At 46.4% G+C, this 17,887-nt stretch overlaps 1 protein-coding gene across 1 annotated transcript in view; it reads right to left on the bottom strand.

Moving 5' to 3' along the window:
- EPC2 (enhancer of polycomb homolog 2) overlaps positions 1 to 17,887 on the bottom strand; it is a 3,037,718-nt gene that overhangs the window by 870,568 nt on the left and 2,149,263 nt on the right. The gene's annotated exons all lie outside the window — the stretch shown is intronic.

Below are 17,887 nucleotides of genomic sequence, written 5' to 3'. Positions count from 1 at the left end.
CTCATATGCAGCCTTGCATAAAGAATTAGAAGAATGCAGGAGGCCATGAACCTCAAGGCTTGCAGTATTTGCCTTGCAGACAACTGGATTTTTGTGGCCACTTGTTAGAAGTAGGTTGCCAAATTAATCTGTTTCTCTGGCGTGAGGAAATCCATTTGGGAAGTTGTATTCAAGCTTGCTCCCAGGAATATAATTTGCTGACAGGGTACCAGGTGTGATTTCTTTTTGTTTATGGTGTACCCAGGACAAGTCAGTACCCTTTGAACAAAGGCCAGATGATTAAAAAGTATGTCCTGGCTTTCTGCCTGAATTAGACAATCGTCCAGATATGGGTATATTTGAATATTTCTTTGCCAGCAGAATGCAATGACTGGAGCTAGGCACTTTGTAAATACCCTGGGCGCAGTAGATAAGCCAAAGGGCAGTGCAGAGAACTGCATGTAGCCTGCTTTGAAACGTAGGTATCTTCTGCAAGAGTCCCCGATAGGGATGTGCATGTATGCTTCTCTTAAATCTAGTGTTGCCAACCATGCATCTTTGCCTAGCATAGGAAGCAGCTGGTGAAGAGTCAGCATCTTGAATTTTGGAATCACCAGAAAGGTATTTAGAGTTGAAAGGTCCAAGATAGGATGCCATGTATTGCCTTTTCTGGGTACCAGGAAAAGTCTCAAATAGAACCCTTGTCCCTTTTCCTCTTCTGGTACCAACTGAATAGCCCCCATGCTTAAGAAAGAGTACTTGATTTTGGGCCTCTGCCCACTGATTTGGGGGTAGATCTGGCTACCCACTTGGTGTTGGTAAGGTGTGGAAGTGAAATCTGTATCCTTGGGACACTATATTTAAAACCCATTTGTCCTGGGTAATGAGTTCCCAGTTTTTGGCTTGCAGACCAATCTTTCCGCCTAAAGGAGCATTCAGTTGGGAAGTGCTTGGAAGTTTAGAAGCACGTCATTGAGACTGTTATCCATACGGGGGAGTCTTACTAATCCCTGATTTGGGTGTGGAAACCCCACACTGTTTAGTCTTGTGTGTCCCCTGGGACTGAAACCTGGGGTTTCTGCTATGTCTGGGTTTGGCTTGATAAGACCTTGAAGAGGCTGGAAAGGACCAATTCTTTGAGGGCCAATGCCTACTAAATCTCGGAGGCTGAACTTGTAAAAAAATTTATAACAGTTTGCATAGATTTAGCTTTATCTTCCACCTTTTTAAGAACTCCCTCAGCCTTGTTGCCAAACAGGCGGTCCTGATTCAAGGGAGCATCCTACAATTTAGCTTTAACATAATCAGGTAAAGACTGCTCCTTAAGCCAAGCATACCTTCTCAGCACAGAACCAGTAACAGCAGCCCTTTAAGAGGCCTCTAAAGAATCACATCCACATTGCAAAGTATGTTTTCCAACCTGTTCGGCAGAATGCATTAAATCCTGTAATTCTTTATTTTCCGCACAGTCAGGAATCAACATCATTTTCTGTTTAAGCAATCCAATAACATGTTGTTGATACTTTAACATATTAAACTGGCAGTTTAAAGCCCTAATGGCCAAGGTTGCAGAAGTGTAAAAGGGGTAGGATTTTTAGCAGTAGAAGCCTTAATGCCCTTGGGTACCTGTGAAATAGTCTCTGGATTAGCAATAGGATTGTTAAAAAGGAACTTGTGTGAATCAGGAACCCTGTAATACCTGCCAAGTTTTCTGGGAGCAGGAGGCAAGGAATCAGGGGCCAAACTAGATTCCAAAAAAGCATCATCAACAATGTCCAGTACTGGATAAGGCAGGAGTAAGAAATCCCTAGGCCTCTTTTTTGAATCAGAAAAATTATAGCTTTCCCAGTGGAAATGCTTTCTTAGTGTATGTAAGGTTTCACCAAAAGAAAAATCCTCTGAAGGGAAAGCAGAGGGAATAGAGTCCTGTGCATCAGAATCCTCATAAGTAGATGGGGCAAATCCAGATCATCAGAAGAATCAGAAAAATCAGAATCCTGGTCAGAAGATTCATAAACAACTTCAGTCCTAGGTCTCTTAGAAGGGGGAGGCTGGCTTCCCCGGATTAGAGTTATAAGATGTTCAGCCATTCTTATCATTTGCTTTTTAGGCATAGAGGCCTGAGCATGCGGCCTGGGCATCGTTTTTTTAGGCCTGGTTCGAGATTTAGGCCTAAAAGAAGAAGGAGGCATCGGTTTAATATGCAAGTCCGTAGGCCTGAATACACCCTCAGAAGCCGATGCCTGCACAGCGGCTCCGGACCCATCCAAGTTAGAGACATCCGCAGGTTCCATAGTTGAAGCATCGCGCGGCATACCGGACTCCGAATGGGTCTCAGTAGAGGCCTGCGAATCAGAACTAGCGAGTATCAGAGGCTGCGAAAGCGCCTCACTGAGTACTGGCGACTGGCTTAGGAGAAGCATCGTTGGCAGTTTTGGACCTCAGCAGCCTGTCTCTGTCTTTATCTTTGCATTTTTTCAGAATCCCGGTAGTCGGATGGCTAACTGACATTTCTGGATAATTAAACTAATAACCGAAATATTTTGAGGCGAAAATATACCGACGACTGATAGTGCGCTGATAAAATAAAGCACAAAACCAACAGAATGGTACGTTGTGGTCAGGGCTTAGGCAAGGAATACAGTACGAATGAAAATCTTTATGAGGTATTTGCTTTCCACAAGTAAAGCAATTAAGTTTTACTGACATCGGTAAGGAGCAAAAAAGTTATGTACTCACCATAACGTTCCACAAGAGTAGGTAACTTCATTTGTCAGCAACCAGTGGGTATCGGAATCGAGCCGGCAGCTTTCCTAGCAAAAGATCCGAGCTCCAAGCTCCTCCCCCTACCCATAATACCCTGCTACCTCCCTCTAGTCCTCAGATCGAGTTTGGCATAGTATCACAGAATACTACCATAACACAAGGAAAAACTACCTGAACATCTTAACCGGATGTCATCTGGGAAGTGACACAATGATCCTTCAAGGACGAACTACAGGTCAGGGGGAAGGAGGGAGGGTTGGTTGCTGACAAATGAAGTTACCTACTCAGATGGAACGTTATGGTGAGTACATAACTTCTTTATCTGAGGTAGTTAACTTCATTTGATCAGCAACCTGTGGGACAGAGTCCCCAGCTACCAACAACTTGGGAGGTCCTTATGGAAGGATATTCCGCAGCACTGCAGAGCCAAAAGATGCCCTTCCTCTGGAAATCAGATCCAATTTATAATGTGTAATGAAAATATGAGAGAAAGCCCAAGTACCTGCTGAACAAATGTCATCCAAAGGGACCCTCGACCAGAAGGCCGCAGAAGTAGCCACAGAATGGGTAGAATGTGCCCGAACCAGCTCAGGTCGACCAGAGCTTCTGTATGCAAGAAGAATGCATTGGGAAATCCACCTAGCTAAGGTTACCTTTGTCACGGTTTACCCAAACAGGACTTAGCAAATGAGACAGAGCTGTTCCGATTTTCGAAAAACAGCCGTTCTGTGTAAGTAAAATCGCAACTGTCTATGTACATCCAGGCAATGAAGTCTATACTCTCCTTTGTTGTGATAATTAGGAAAGAAGACAGGCAGGTTGATGGACTGGTTGATGTTGGCTTCGGAAGCCACTTTAGGCAGAAAGGAGGGATTAGTCCCGAGGGAAACTCTGTCTTTATGAAAAATGATTTATGGGGGCCGGACACTGTGGAGCCAATACCCAAGAGACCGGACAGGAAGCTCCGATATCCTTCTAGCTGACGTAATACCAATCAGGAAGGCAGTTTTCCAAGATACATACTTTAAGTCGACCGAAGCTGCAGGCTCAAAAGGGGGACCAGTCAGAGCCTGGAGAACTAGGGTTAAATCCCATGGAGGAACTGCATCCTTAACAGGGGGTCTCAAAAGAAAGGTACCTTTCAGGAAGGTCTTGCAGATCTTAGAGGAAGCTAGGGGGCCAAAATTGTTTCCAATGTGAAAGTGGGAAATAGCTGCCAAATGAACTAACAGTTGAAGAACTAGCCCCCTGATGAAAAATGTGGGATAGAAAGTAGAGAACTGCTGGAATAGGAGCCGTAAAAGGATCCAAATTCCTATGCTCCGCCCAGATAGAAAAACGTTTCCATTTACTCTTGTAGATTTTCCTGGTAGAAGGCTTATGAGCGGCCACCAGGATAGCCTTAACTGAGGATGAGATACCGGGAGTCCTAGCCATTAAGGGAACTGGATCAACCAAGCCGAGAGCTTGAGGTTGTCCAGGTCGGGGGTCTTCAATCCCAAGGGGTGAGAAATCAGATCCGGAAGGGGATCTAAGATCCAGGGAGGATGCACTAGATGAGACCGTAGGCATGGGAACCAGGTTTGACGAGGCCAGAATGGGGCTATGAGGATAACTCTGCTCCCCAACCGACGAGCTTTCTGCAAGAATTTTGTCATCAACGGAAGAGGAGGGTAAGCATAAAGAAGACCTGATGGCCAAGCATGAACCAGAGCGTCTCTGGGGGTTTTCCCCTGGTGAAGGAATTAGAATGAAAAACTCGCTGCAGTTTGTGTTCGAAGGCGACGAACATATCGCAGCAAGGTTGACCCCATCTGAGGAAGATCTGTTCCGCTACTAAGGGGTTCAGAGACCACTTGTAGGGTGAGAGGATAGTTCGACTCAGTTTGTTTGACCGACCCGGTATGTGCGTTGCTATGAGAAAGCAGTTGGTGGATATCGCCCATTCCCACACTCTCATGGCCTCTTGGCAAAGTGGGTAAGATCTGGTTCCCCCTTGCTTGGTGATGTACCAGACCACTGACATGTTGTCTGTTTGAACTGCAATAATCCCTAGAGGAAGAAGGGCATGGAGAGCCTGCAACGCTAGAAGCACCGCCCTCATCTCCAGAACACTGATATGCAAAAAGGTCTCTGTGTGAGTCCACGTGCCTTGGACGGTTCTGCCCATGCAATGCTCTCCCCACCCGAGGCAAGACGCGTCCGTGGTCTCTGTGACTTGGGGTGGGGACATCGAGAAGGGTTGCCCTTCCTGGAGGTGCCTGGAATGGAGCCACCAAAGTAGAGATTCCCTGCAAACCCTGCTGAGGGGAATAGGGGAAGACAAGGGATGTTGTAGGATGGACCACTGGACCTGTAAGGTCCATTGGAGAATCCTCATATTCAGACGTGAGAGCGGTGACAGGTTGATGGCCGCTGCCATGGACCCCAGAGCCCTCAGGACTAACTCCGCTGGAGGGGCCGAGGACTGTAGAAGAGCCAAAACGTGGAGGTTTAGATTGCGGAGTCTGTCCGATGTCAGAAAGATTTTGGACTGAATTGAGTCTATCCTGGCCCCTATGAAATCCAAGATCTGAGTAGGCTGAAGGGAGGATTTCTTGTGGTTGATCGAGATCCCTAGATGGCGGGCGAGATGTAGGAAATAGTCTCTTGCTGAACATGGTAGATGCCTTATGGGGGCGGCTAGGAGCCAGTCATCCAGGTAAGGAAAGACCTGTATTCCCTGAAGCCTCAGGTGGGCCGCTACACCTGCCATGACCTTGGTGAACACCCTGGGGGCTGTGGTGAGACCGAAGGGTAAGACCCTGAACTGATAATGGCTGGCTCCCAGCCGAAAGCGGAGAAACCTCCTGGATCGCCTGTCCATTAGAACGTGGTAGTACGCATCCTTGAGGTCTATGGAGCACATCCAGTCGTTCTCCTGTAAAAGTGGGAGAATGGATTGAATGGTGACCATCCGGAACTTTTCCTTGGCGACTGACAGGTTCAATGTGGACAGGTCGAGAACTGGCCGTAAGTTCCCCGTCTTTTTTGGCATCAAAAAGAACCTGGAGTAAAAGCCTTTTCTGGATTGACCGGGGGAACGTGCTGGATGGCTCTTTTTCTTAGTAGCTCTTTTATTTCGAAGGCTGCTACCTCCCTCTGATTGGGTGGTACATCGTGGAGGCGCATCGACCGGGGAGGAGAACTTAGGAATGGAATTGAATAACCTCTGGATATGATCCGGAGCACCCAGCGATCTGTCGTAATGGACTCCCAATGTGCTAGATGCTCAAAGAAGCACCCCCGACTGCCTCCAGAGAGGAACAGTCGGGCAACCCCACAGGGTTGCTGCGTGGGTCAATAGGAAAAGGGTTCCCTCGACCCGAAATTCTTCGGCCCCCCTCTGCCTCTGGGCCGGTGTCCACCCTGTCCTCCTCTGCCTCTGAAGGACGAGGGGTCTGGAGCGAAACGGGATTGTTGGGATTTCCAGAACCACATCTTCTTCTGTCCTCTTTGGTTCCTGGAGAAGGACCTCTGAGGAGCCGAGAAGCGGATCCCGACGGCAGACATTTTCCCGTACTTCTCGCTCTGGAGTAGCGTATCGCGGACGGTTTTGCCAAAAAGCGTAGAACTGTAAAAAGGGGCATTCGTGAAGGATGCCTTGAAGGGTTCCATAAAGTCGCAGAGATGGAGCCAGGCCTGTCATCGTAAGACATTGCCTGCTCCGCTGGCTCTAGCCGCTCCCTCCGTGGCATGGGAGAGACGCTGCATAGAGGTGTTTGTGATAGACTTACAAGTGGCCATTCGCGTTGAGAAGGTCCGTTTGTCCTCGGCTGACATGGACTCTGGGGGTGACCCAGCGTACTCTTTGATTAGGTCCCGCTGGAGTCGAATCACGTGTGCCATATAGTTCAGCGACCTGACAGAGAAGGTCGCTGAAGCGAACATCCACTTTCCGAGGCAGTCCATCATCCGAGACTTCTTGTCTGGAGGATGTACCGAGGAACTCTCCTGTGCCAATTTCTTCTTGGTGGCAGCCGCCAGCACCATGGCATCTACCGGAGCACCTTTGCTCCAAACTGTCCTGTCTGTGGGGGGGCTGAGAATCCTGTCCAGTCTCTTGGGTATTGGCTCCACAGTGTCCGGCTCCTTCCATGCCCTGGTAGTTATGAGGTCCACCAGGGGATCAGCGGGAGGGGACACCCAAGAGGTAGATGGGCCTGCGTCGAACGCCTCCAGAAACACAGACTCATCCGAGGAAGGCTTTTGGGCTGACCACCCCCCTCTAATACGAAGCATTTCCATAATGTCTCCAAAGGAGACATCCTCGGGGGGTGACCTGGGGGAACCTTCACCTTCCTCCAAGTCCTTGTCTTCTGTGATGGACTCGGGTGAGTCCAAGTGCCTTCTCTTGCACTTTCGTTTGTGAGGGACCTCCTTGGGGGGGGGGCTGTCCGAGGAGGGCTCACCAACAATTTCCTGCTCCTCTACGTGAACCATCTGGGACGTAGGCGCAGGCTGTCCCTGGAGCCGGATGATGGAAGACAGGCCCGTCTGAGAGGGAATGGCGGGTGGATCCGTAGCAAGAGCCTGAGGCCTCGAATCCCTCGAAAGGACCCTCTCCACGATGTTGAATGCCGAGGGTGAGCTGCTTTCCCTAGGATCCAAAAGCAGCCCCCTCGGATCAGAGTGTGGACCGGCACCGGAGATGACCCGATCGGATCCAAAAGGACAGTGCACTCCGATAGGACCTCAACGGAGCCAAAGGCACATTGACCCCTCCGGATCCGACACTCATCTCACGGCCCTGAGAGCTTGGATCTGAAAATGGACCCGACAAACTTCAAGGTGCAGTCGGTGCCGAAGTAGGAAACATTGTCGGCGCCGACACCACCCTGGCTCCGAAGCTACTCGGATCAGACAGCTCCGAACCCCGATTCGGAGAAGGAGCAATGGAGACAAAAAATGGGGGCAAGAGTACTCCCATCTGCAGCTGGGCCTGAAGAAATCGATGCATCATCCAGTCAATGTCCGCGTCGGACAAACTTCTGGTTGACCTGGATGAGGCTGCCGAGGCTGGCCGGGTAAGCCGCCTGGACGACCTCGAAGGTGACTGGGTCTCCTCCTCCGGCTCCGGGGAGAAACATGGAGAACGAAGGCTGGAAGGTGAAGACCCGGAGACCTTAAGGAGGGAGGCGAGCTGCTTAGACGGCGGGGCCGAGGGAACTGAATCGGCCCACCTCTTGTGGCTACGATGCCTGTCCCTATCACTCTGCTTGTCTCTCCTGTCCTTTTTCCTGGTGTCCCTTTCCTCCTGAGCCGAAGAGGGAGTTTGAATCCCGGCCAGGGGAGCGGGAACGATCGGTGGAGCAGCCGCAGCCGTGGCTGGCGCCACAGAGGGGGAAGAGGATGAAGCCGAATCAGGAGGCAAAAGGCCCGCAAGGACTAGTTTAGTCCGCCTATCCCTCAAAGCCCTGGGTTTAAAGGCTGCACAGATAGTGCAGCCTGACTAAAGGTGGTCCACACCCAAGCAAATAACGCACCGAGTGTGGCCATCCGCTGGGGACAGCTTATGGCCACACTCGGAGCATTTAGAAAAAATTGCTTTTGGGCCTTCAGACATTTTGAAAAGAACAGGCCCACACGCACACACCTTCACACACAGACAGAAGGGGGGGGGGGATTAAAATCTAAACTAAGCTAACGCGAAAACTACCCAAATAGATTAAGGGAGAAAGGGTACCACACACACACTACATTTACAGAGATTTTTAAGGGAAAAAAGTTTAAATACTCTGCTTTAACTCACAAACCCAACGCTAGGAGCTCGTTCTCAGATGCTTCAAGAAGCCGCGTCAAACAAGATCTGGGGACTAGAGGCACGTAGCAGGGTATAATGGGTAGGGGTAGGAGCTTGGAGCTCGGATCTTTTGCTAGGAAAGCTGCCGGCTCGGATCCGAATCGGATCCGATACCCATAGGTTGCTGATCAAATGAAGTTAACTACTTCAGATGAAAAAGTTTCCCCAACGGGGTACGTAGCTTTAGTTGAAGACTTCGGTTCTAAAACTCGAAAAAGAAAATTTCAGGAGTCGGCCGACTGGCACTTGCGAACTGCTTCTGCTTCGAGCACTGCACGGCAAGAAAGACTGATGTAATGGCATCAGCTGCATGTTTTATAGCCCTGACGTCATGGAAGAAGGGACAGTAACCGACGCAGGACCCAAAACTTTGTTAATCAGGCCGAATGAGGGCTACTACAAGCAGATAACCCAAAAGTGATGACTGCAACAATGAAACACGAAGAACATGGAATGCAGTACGAATTAAAATCTTTATAAGGTATTTGCTTTCCACAAGAAATACAATTGCTAACTTTTACTGACATCAGTTTAGAGCAAGAAAAAGTATCCCCAACAGGGTACTTAGCTTAGGTGAAGACTTCGGTTGTGAAACTCGAAAACGAAAATTTCAGGAGTCGGCCGACTGGTACTTGCGAACTGCTTCAGCTTCGGGCACCGCACGGCAAGAAAGACTGATGTAATGGCATCAGCTGCATGCTTTATACCCCTGACTACCTGACGTCATGAAAGATGGGACAACAACCAACACAGGACCCAAGACTTTGATAATCAGGCCGACTGAGGGCTACCTGCAAGCAGATAACCCAAATGTGATGACTGCAACAGTGAAACACGAAGAACATCTGTCAGCTGTCCTCATGTCATGCAATCTAGAAACCTGCAGCAGTACACACAAGCTTGAAAGAATGAAAAGAACAGAACTGGCAATATATCTTCTCTCCAGAAATACTCCTAATAATGCAAAAGCAACTACCCTTCTATTTGGCTCAGAAGAGGAGGGATACAGTGGCTCTGAAAGAGATCCTTCAAAATATAAGAGAATACTACCTACAGGAAAGTAATGATTCTGTTTAGATGTTGATATAGCTACTCATATCAGTATGACTAAAGCTGTCTGCAATCAATGCAAAAATGAAAGATACTGACAAAGTACAGTTCTATATAGTACTCTCAATAATAGGGCATTTAGAAACACAGGCACAATACTATGCAATCAGTCACATGAACCATAAGATGGCTAGTCATTTACAACTTTATGCAGACACACCTGAAAGTTCTTGCCACATTTTTCATGCACTTAATAGTACCCACTTTCCAAATTGAGCAGGGCTGTACATGCTAATCCTGGTGTAAAATTGTGTCTACCCATCTAACCAAGATTAGCCTGAAAGATATCTAAAGTACTTTGACCAGTAGTGGCGACCTATTCCACAGGCTAGGAATACAGTGAGTTAGGAATATTCTTCCTGAACGTCTTGTTTATTTGTTGTGCAAATTGAGTTCTCTAGTAGGGGTGTGCATACAGCCAATAGTTTTGCAAAGAAACAGGCGGTTAAGCAGAATTGGATCACTCATGGCTCAAAAAGCAACACACTGATCACCACGGAGTAGCTGGTACGCTAAGTACAAGGAAAACTGTACTAATCGATCAGGTCAATGGAAGGATTTGAGAGGAGAGAGAGACTAGAGCAATATAATATTAAAACTTTAAGTTACTCCTGAACTGCCAGCCTGCATTAGCTAGCAAGTTTTCTGCATGTTATCTCGTTTGCCTTCTGTTCATCTTGTGGCATACTTTTTAAAAACTGCAACAAACACAATGTTAAAAAAGACACAGGTTAGTCCAAAACGAAGCACACAAATAGGGCAATGGCAAGGTATCATCACTGCTGAAAAGTCGCTCTCTCAAAGATAAAACAAACACAATCAAACATTTACAGCATTATATCTATTATTGTACCCTTTACACAGGGTCAGCAACTGCATTTATCTTCAAGCTTCACAAATTGACATTACTTCCTTGGAAATTCCAATGGTGGGTAAACAGTTTCTGAAGTTCAGGAAGACTAAAAGATGCCATATTCTACAGTCATGGTCAAGCAGCTAATGTACAAACATTACAAATGAGATACTACAGAAGCAAGGGTATATCTTAATATGCAATATAAGTTGTTGTGTCTTTCGGCTTTTCCCGGTTAGGGGTCGCCACAGCGGATCTCCGGTCCGCTAATGATTGGCAGTAGATTTTTACTTGCCGAGTTCCAAGCCCTGACGCACAACCTTCAACGAAGGTACGCCCATTCAAGCATGTCTCCACACAGAAGACGCTTTAGCTGAGAATCGAACAGGACGTCTTACTGTGAGGCAACGACGCTACTGCAGTTAATATGCAATATAAGTATGTCATTGAATTACTAACCTCATTAAGAGTCCTATTTGTATATCACATAGTCTGGTTTCCTGTATGCTACTGTTGCATCGGAAAAAGTTGATGGACACAGCACTCAAACTCATGTCTCGTCTCACAATTCATATTTTGGAATATCTAATATTACACAGAGAGGCAGCCTTCGATTACACTATTTTTTTCTGTTAATTTTCCAGTGCGCAACTGTCTAATGCAGGGCATACTGCTCTGACAATGACTTGTAACCCGAGATGACTACACATCAATGAAATTGATCAATAATAAAGTTTAGGAGGGAGTGTACGCATCCCAAATCAATACACCTGATTGCTGAAAAACCTAACTCTAAGGTTACAAGTTTCAGAAAAGGCAATAATTACCTGCCTTTTCTAGAAGGGGGGTAACAGTCCCTTTGCAAAAACTTACATTTTACAACTACTACTGTTATACAAGTGCCATGACTGCATTCACAGCAACAATAAGCTGACACGCTGCACACTTGTGGCACTAAGCTGGTAGTCGTTATCCAAAATGCACCCAAATTTTCCAAAAGGTCAAGAGCTACATGATGGCAAAAGAATGCACTGTAGGCAATCCACTGCTTAGTGGCTGGCTATCTTTTTCCTTCCCAAAGCAAAAGAGGTGAACATCTGTTTATTCTTCGTAAATTTCCTTCAGCAATAGTAAACAAGAGTGAGAAGGGCTCTTTTTGTTATAGATTTCTGAGCCAACAGAGGTGAATGGACTGGTTGCCTCGAACAATTTAGACACTACTTTCAGGAGAAAACTAGGGATGGTAAAAGGGAAAGAATAAATTATCCTTGTGAAAAAACACAGTCCCGTAATATCAGGGGCTGCAGCCCTGAGATTTACAAGCAAAGATGACAACGACAAAACATATATATATATATATATATATATATATATATATATATATATATATATATATATATATATAAATATATATATTTTTTTTTTTTCTAAAAAAAACTTCAGTGCCGCCAAACTAGTCTGCCTTAAAAGGGTCACAGTCCTGTCAATCATGAACTTCAGTTTCCAAAAAGGGGAGGGTTTTTAAAGGTGTAGGGAGACAGCACTCTCTTAACTGCTTGTGCACTGTGCGCTAAACCGCAGTCCTGACCTCTAAAAAGTCACAATGGACAGAAAAGTACAGTTGTGTACCTACCATAAATGTAGATGTTCGAGTGTATTCACTGTTGCAGTCATTACTCTTGGGTTATCCTGCTGGCAGGCTACCCTCAGTCAGCCAGAATTCCAAAGTCTAGGTCCGGCGTCGGTTGCTGTTGCCTCTTCCCTGACGTCAGTGTGCTAGGGGTATAAAAGATGCGGCCGACGCCATTTTCTTCAGTTTTTCTTGCCCCAGATGTCAGGTGCCCCAAATAGGTAGGCTGAAAAATATACCAATAAGAAATGCATGCACAAAAATAACATTTCCTTCATCTACAAGCAAATACACCAAAAAGGTTGTATAGGATAGAGAAGTGCAGATAAGTCCCAGCAAAGAGAAGGGGGATGGTGGGTGGCTAACCTGGACTGCAACAGTGAATACACTCGAACATCTACATTTATGGTAGGTGCACAACTGTACTATGTTCATCGTGTTTCACTGTTGCAGTCATTACTCTTGGGTAGAATCCCTAAGCTGAGGATGGGTGGCTGGGCTAAACTGGATTAAAAGAGGCTATGAGGCCCTGCAGAACTGCAGTGGCGAAGCCTGCTCTGGACTTAGAGTAGACAGGCAAGTGGAAATGCTTTGTAAAGGTGTGCACTGAACTCCAAGTTGCAGCCTCTAAGATATCTTTGGTTGGTACTCCTCTGAGGAAGGCTGCTGAAGTGGCTGCTGCTCTGGTGGAATGAGGCCTAATGCCCTTAGGCACTGATTTGCCATGTTGGAAAAAAACAGAAACAGATGCAATGGCCTATCCATTTAGAAATAGTCTGTTTTGAGGTAGCCTTTCCTTGTGATACTGCAACATATGACACTAAAAGCTGCTCAGTCTTTCTGAAAGCTTTAGTTCTGTCCAAGTAGAAGCGCAACTGCCTGTGTATGTCCAAAGAATGCAGACTTTTCTCACCCTTGTTCTGTGGATTTGGGTAAAAGGTAGGCAAGTGAATGGTTTGGTTGAGGGCCACACTGGACACCACCTTAGGCATAAATGTAGGGTTTTGTCCTCAGAGAAACCCTGTCTGGATGAAAAATGATGAAAGGTTCCACAGCCATGAGTGCTTGTAACTCTGAGACTCGCCTTGCAGAGGTTATTGCTAGGAGCAGAGCTGTTTTCCAGGATAAGAATTTTATATCTGCTGTTGATGCTGGCTCGAAAGGAGGCAGTGTGAGTTTTTCCAAAACATAATTGAGGTCCCAGGCCGGAATTGGTGCTCTCCTTGGAGGCCTAATGTTTTTGGCCCGTCTGAGGTACTGCCTTATTAAAGGATGAGAAAAGATAGGTGGTTCCGTATTGTAATGTGCTGAAATGGCAGAGGCATGAATCTTAATTGACGAGAAAGAAAGGCCTTTGTTCAGCATCTCAGTTAGGTATTGTAAAATCTGAGGAATATTTGGTACAGACGTGTCAATGCCTTGTTCCTGGTTCCAAACACAGAATCTCTTCCATTTTTCTGCATAAGATTTTCTAGTACTGGGCCTCCTGGCCTCCAAGATAACATCCATAACAGCTTTTGAGAGAGGAGTGTTCTGAATGGCTACATTATCCGCCATGCTGCCAGATTTAAGGTTCTGAGTTGGCTGTGCAGGATCTGATTGTTTTGTTGGGTCAGCAAGTGAGAAATTTGAGGCAATATCCATGCTGAAACTTGAGACAAGCTCTTTAGGATTGGGTAACAGTGCTGGCGTGGCCAGTCTGGTGCAATCAGTATCATTTTTGGCTTCTTTTGTCTGACCTTTAGGAGTACTCTGGGAAGGAGAGGCAGTGGGGGAAAGGCATATACTGTTAGATTTTTCCAGCTGAATGATAGGGCATCCACTTTCCATGCTTGCTTGTGATAAATCCTTGTGCAAAATCTCTGCAACTGACAGTTGTGAGGGGAGGCAAATAGATCTATGTATGGGCATCCCCATTTCCTTATTATCATGCTGAAGACTTGTGGATCCAGTTTCCATTCGTGGGGATCCATGAGGTTTCTGCTTAGTTTGTCTGCCAGTGTATTTGTTTTTCCTGGCAGGAATTGTGCTTGCAGGTGAACTTGAAAAGCCAATGCTGTGTCCCATAAGGTCATTGCTTGTCTGCATAGGGGGGTAGGAATGTGTACCTCCCTGCTTGTTTATGTACCACATGACCGTAGTGTTGTCTGTCTTTATCAGTAACTGTCCTGGATGAAGCAGGTCCTTGAAAGCTGTCAGGGCATTTTGAACAGCTAGCATCTCTTTTTGATTGATGTGAAGATGCATCTGGTTTGCAGGCCATGTGCCCTGAATACATTTTCCTGCCATATGGGCCCCCCAGGCATAATCTGATGCATCCGTTGTCAGTGTCTGTCTGGCTGTGTGTAAACTGAATGGCAGACCCTTGTTGTGGTAACAGGCTTCTGCCCACCATCGAAACTCCTGTTGTAGGCAGGGAATGAGTGCAATTACTGTCTCCAGGTTGTGGCAATACTGAGTCCAAACACTTTTCAGATACCACTGTAGTTTCCTCATATGCAGTCTGGCATATGGAATTAGTAGAATGCAGGATGCCATGAAACCCAAGGCCTGCAGGATTTTCCTTGCAGATAAGTGGGGTTTTGTTGCCAATTTCTTGAAGTAAGTAGTCAGTTGTTTTTGCTTATCTGGCATGAGATAAGCCATCTGGGCAGTTGTATTTAAGCTTGCACCCAGGAATATCTCTTGAGGGGGCACTAGTTTTGATTTCTTTTTGTTTACTGTGTACCCTACGCCAATTAGTAATCTTTTTACAAACGCCAGATGCTGTAGAAGAGTGTCTTTGTTCTCAGCTTGAATTAGGCAGTATTTCAAGTTGGGATATATTTGAATTCTTTTTTGTCTGCAAAACGCAATTACTGGTGCCAGGCATTTTGTGAAGACCCTGGGCGCAGTAGATAAGCCAAAGGGCAGTGCAGAGAATTGGTAATGCATTGAGCCAGCTATGAATCTGAGGTATCTTCTGCAAGATTGTCTGATTGGGACATGCAGGTATGCCTCTTTTAGGTCCAAAGTTACGAGCCAAGCCCTCTTGCCCAGCATGGGCAGTAGCTGCTGTAGAGTCAACATCTTGAATTTTGGAACTTCCAGAAACGTATTTAGTATAGACAGGTCCAGAATTGGTCTCCAGGTTTTGTCCTTCCTGGGTACTAGGAAAAGTCTGGAGTAAAATCCTTGCCCCTGCTCTTGTTGTGGTACTTGCTGAATGGCCCTCATGTCCATGAGGGCTGTAATTTGCTTTTGTGCCTCTGCCCATTGATTGTGTGGCAGGTCTGGCATGCCCGTTGACCTTGGTAGAGTGTGAAAATGGAACCTGTAGCCTTGGGACACTATGTTCAGGACCCATTTGTTTTCGGTAACCATTTGCCAATTTGATGAAAAAAGTGCTAGTTTTCCCCCTAAGGGGGCTGTCAAAAGAAAACTGCTTGGAACTGGTAGAGGAAAGTCATTGGGACTGTTTCCTGTAAGGTTGTGATTTGTCTTCTCTGCTTCTGGAGGTAGGAGCACCCCATTGTTTAGGCCTGTATGAACCTTGGGGCTGAGATCTGCCTCTGGGACGCCTGTATCTGCCTCTTTGTGGTCTGTCTGAGATGGGAAAGGACCAATTTTTAGAAGGCCAGTTCCTGCTAAACCTGGGTGGCTGTACCTGTAAGAAATCCTTGACTGTCTGCATGGATTTTGCTTTATCCTCCATTTTTTTGAACACCTCCTTCTGCTTTAGTACCAAACAAAGTATCATTCTGTAATGGTGCATCTAATAATTTTGCTTTAACATGATCAGGCAGATTCTGTTCCTTTAACCAAGCATGCCTTCTAATAACAGAACCTGTAACAGCGGCCCTGCAAGAGGCCTCCAGTTAATCATAACCACATTGCAAAGTATGCTTTCCCACTTGTTCAGTTGCATGCAATAAATCCTGCAATTCCTTGTTCTCTGAACATTCAGTATTTGTCAACATTTTCTGTTTAAAGTAGTGACATTAAATATTGCTGATATTTAAGCATATGAAACTGACAATTTGAAGACCTTACAGCCAGGGTGGCAGAAGTGTAAACTTTTTTCCCCCATCTGTCTAGAACCCTAGAATCCCTATCAGAGGGGACAGGGTTTTTTGCAGTGGAAGCTTTAACCCCCTTGGGACCCTGAGATATAGTTTCTGGGTCAGCAGTGGGGTTTTTATATAGGAATTTATGAGAATCCGGGACCCTGTAGTATCTGTCTGGCTTAGCAGGTGCAGGGGGTAAAGAGTCAGGGGACAGACCGGACTCTGAAAATACATCATCTACAATGTCTAGAACAGGTGGAATAGCAAGGGGTCTGTGCTGAGGAAGAAGCAGAAAGTCTCTGAGCCTTTTCTTAGATTCAGAATAATCTTGGCTCTCCCTGTGGAAATGCTCCCTCATAGTATGCAGTGTTTCCCCAAAAGAATAATCCTCAGGAGGAGAGGCTGAAGGAATGGATTCTTCAGCATCAGAATCCTCATAGGGAAGCATGGAGTAATCCTGTTCAGAAGAGGAATCAGAGGAAATAGATACCTGATCAGAAGAATCATACTCTGTCTCTTGCCTAGGCCTCTTATCAGGAGGGGGATGGGAGCCCCTGATCAAAGTAATTAGGTCTTCGGCCATTTTGAGCATCTGTTTTTTAGGCATGGAAGTCCGAGTAGGAGAATGCTGTACTTGTTTCTTTGTCTTTAGAGCTGCTTTAGTCTTTGAAGCTGAAGATGGCTTAATATATAGTTGTGTAGGTCTGAAGACACCCTCAGAAGCAGATGCCTGCTCAGCGGCTCCGGACCCATCTGAGGGAGTGATTTCTGAGTGTCCAATACCTTGAGTATCCAGAGGCCCAGTCGGCTCCACGTGGGAGTCGTTAGCGGCCTGTGGCTCTGAGGTAGCGGGCGCCAGGAGCTGCGAAAGAGCCTCACTGAGAACCGGCAACTGGCCTAGTAGAGGCTTTGTCATCGGTTTTGGACGTCGGATGCCTATCCTTGTCCTTGCGTTTTTTGTAAACTCCGGTTGTCGACTGTTCCGATGGCATTATATAATTAAATCTTTGGCCAAAGTAATGAAATGCAAAATCGAACCGACGCTTGATCGTGCGTTGGTTAAATCTAGCACAAAACCGACAGCTAGCAACGTTGTGATCAGGGCCTAGGCAAGGAATACAGTAAGAGTGAAAATCCTTATGAGGTATTTGCTTCCCACAAGAAATACAATTGTTAACTTTCTGACATCAGTCTGGAGCAAGAATAAAGTTTCCCCAACGGGGTACTTAGCTTTAATGAAGACTTCAGTTCTGAAATTCAGATTTGAAAATCTCAGGAGTCGGCCGACCGGCACTTGCGAACTGCTTTTGCTTCGGGCACTACGCGGCAAGAAAGACTGAAGAAAATGGAGTCGGCCGCATCTTTTATACCCCTGGCGCACTGACGTCAGGGAAGAGGCAACAGCAACCGATGCCGGACCTAGACTTTGGAATTCTGGCTGACTGAGGGTAGCCTGCCAGCAGGATAACCCAAGAGTAATGACTGTAACAGTGAAACACTCGAACATCAGCAGACACATGCATCCTGGCTAAAAGAACAACCAAAGCCCCACATCATGTTGATGTGCAAGTTCACAGACTGATTCTAACATCCTTGCAGGAAGGTGTAGCAGGTATAGAAACAGGACCCAGGCCTTAAGTGGAGCTGGTCTTCACAGAAAT

This window comes from Protopterus annectens, chromosome 6.part0 (assembly GCF_019279795.1).
Source record: "Protopterus annectens isolate FY-2018-M chromosome 6.part0, PAN1.0, whole genome shotgun sequence".
Classification (NCBI taxonomy): Eukaryota; Metazoa; Chordata; order Ceratodontiformes; family Protopteridae; genus Protopterus; species Protopterus annectens.
The sequence above is the reverse complement of the archived record's forward strand: the minus strand, read 5'-3'. Positions and strand labels throughout refer to the sequence as shown.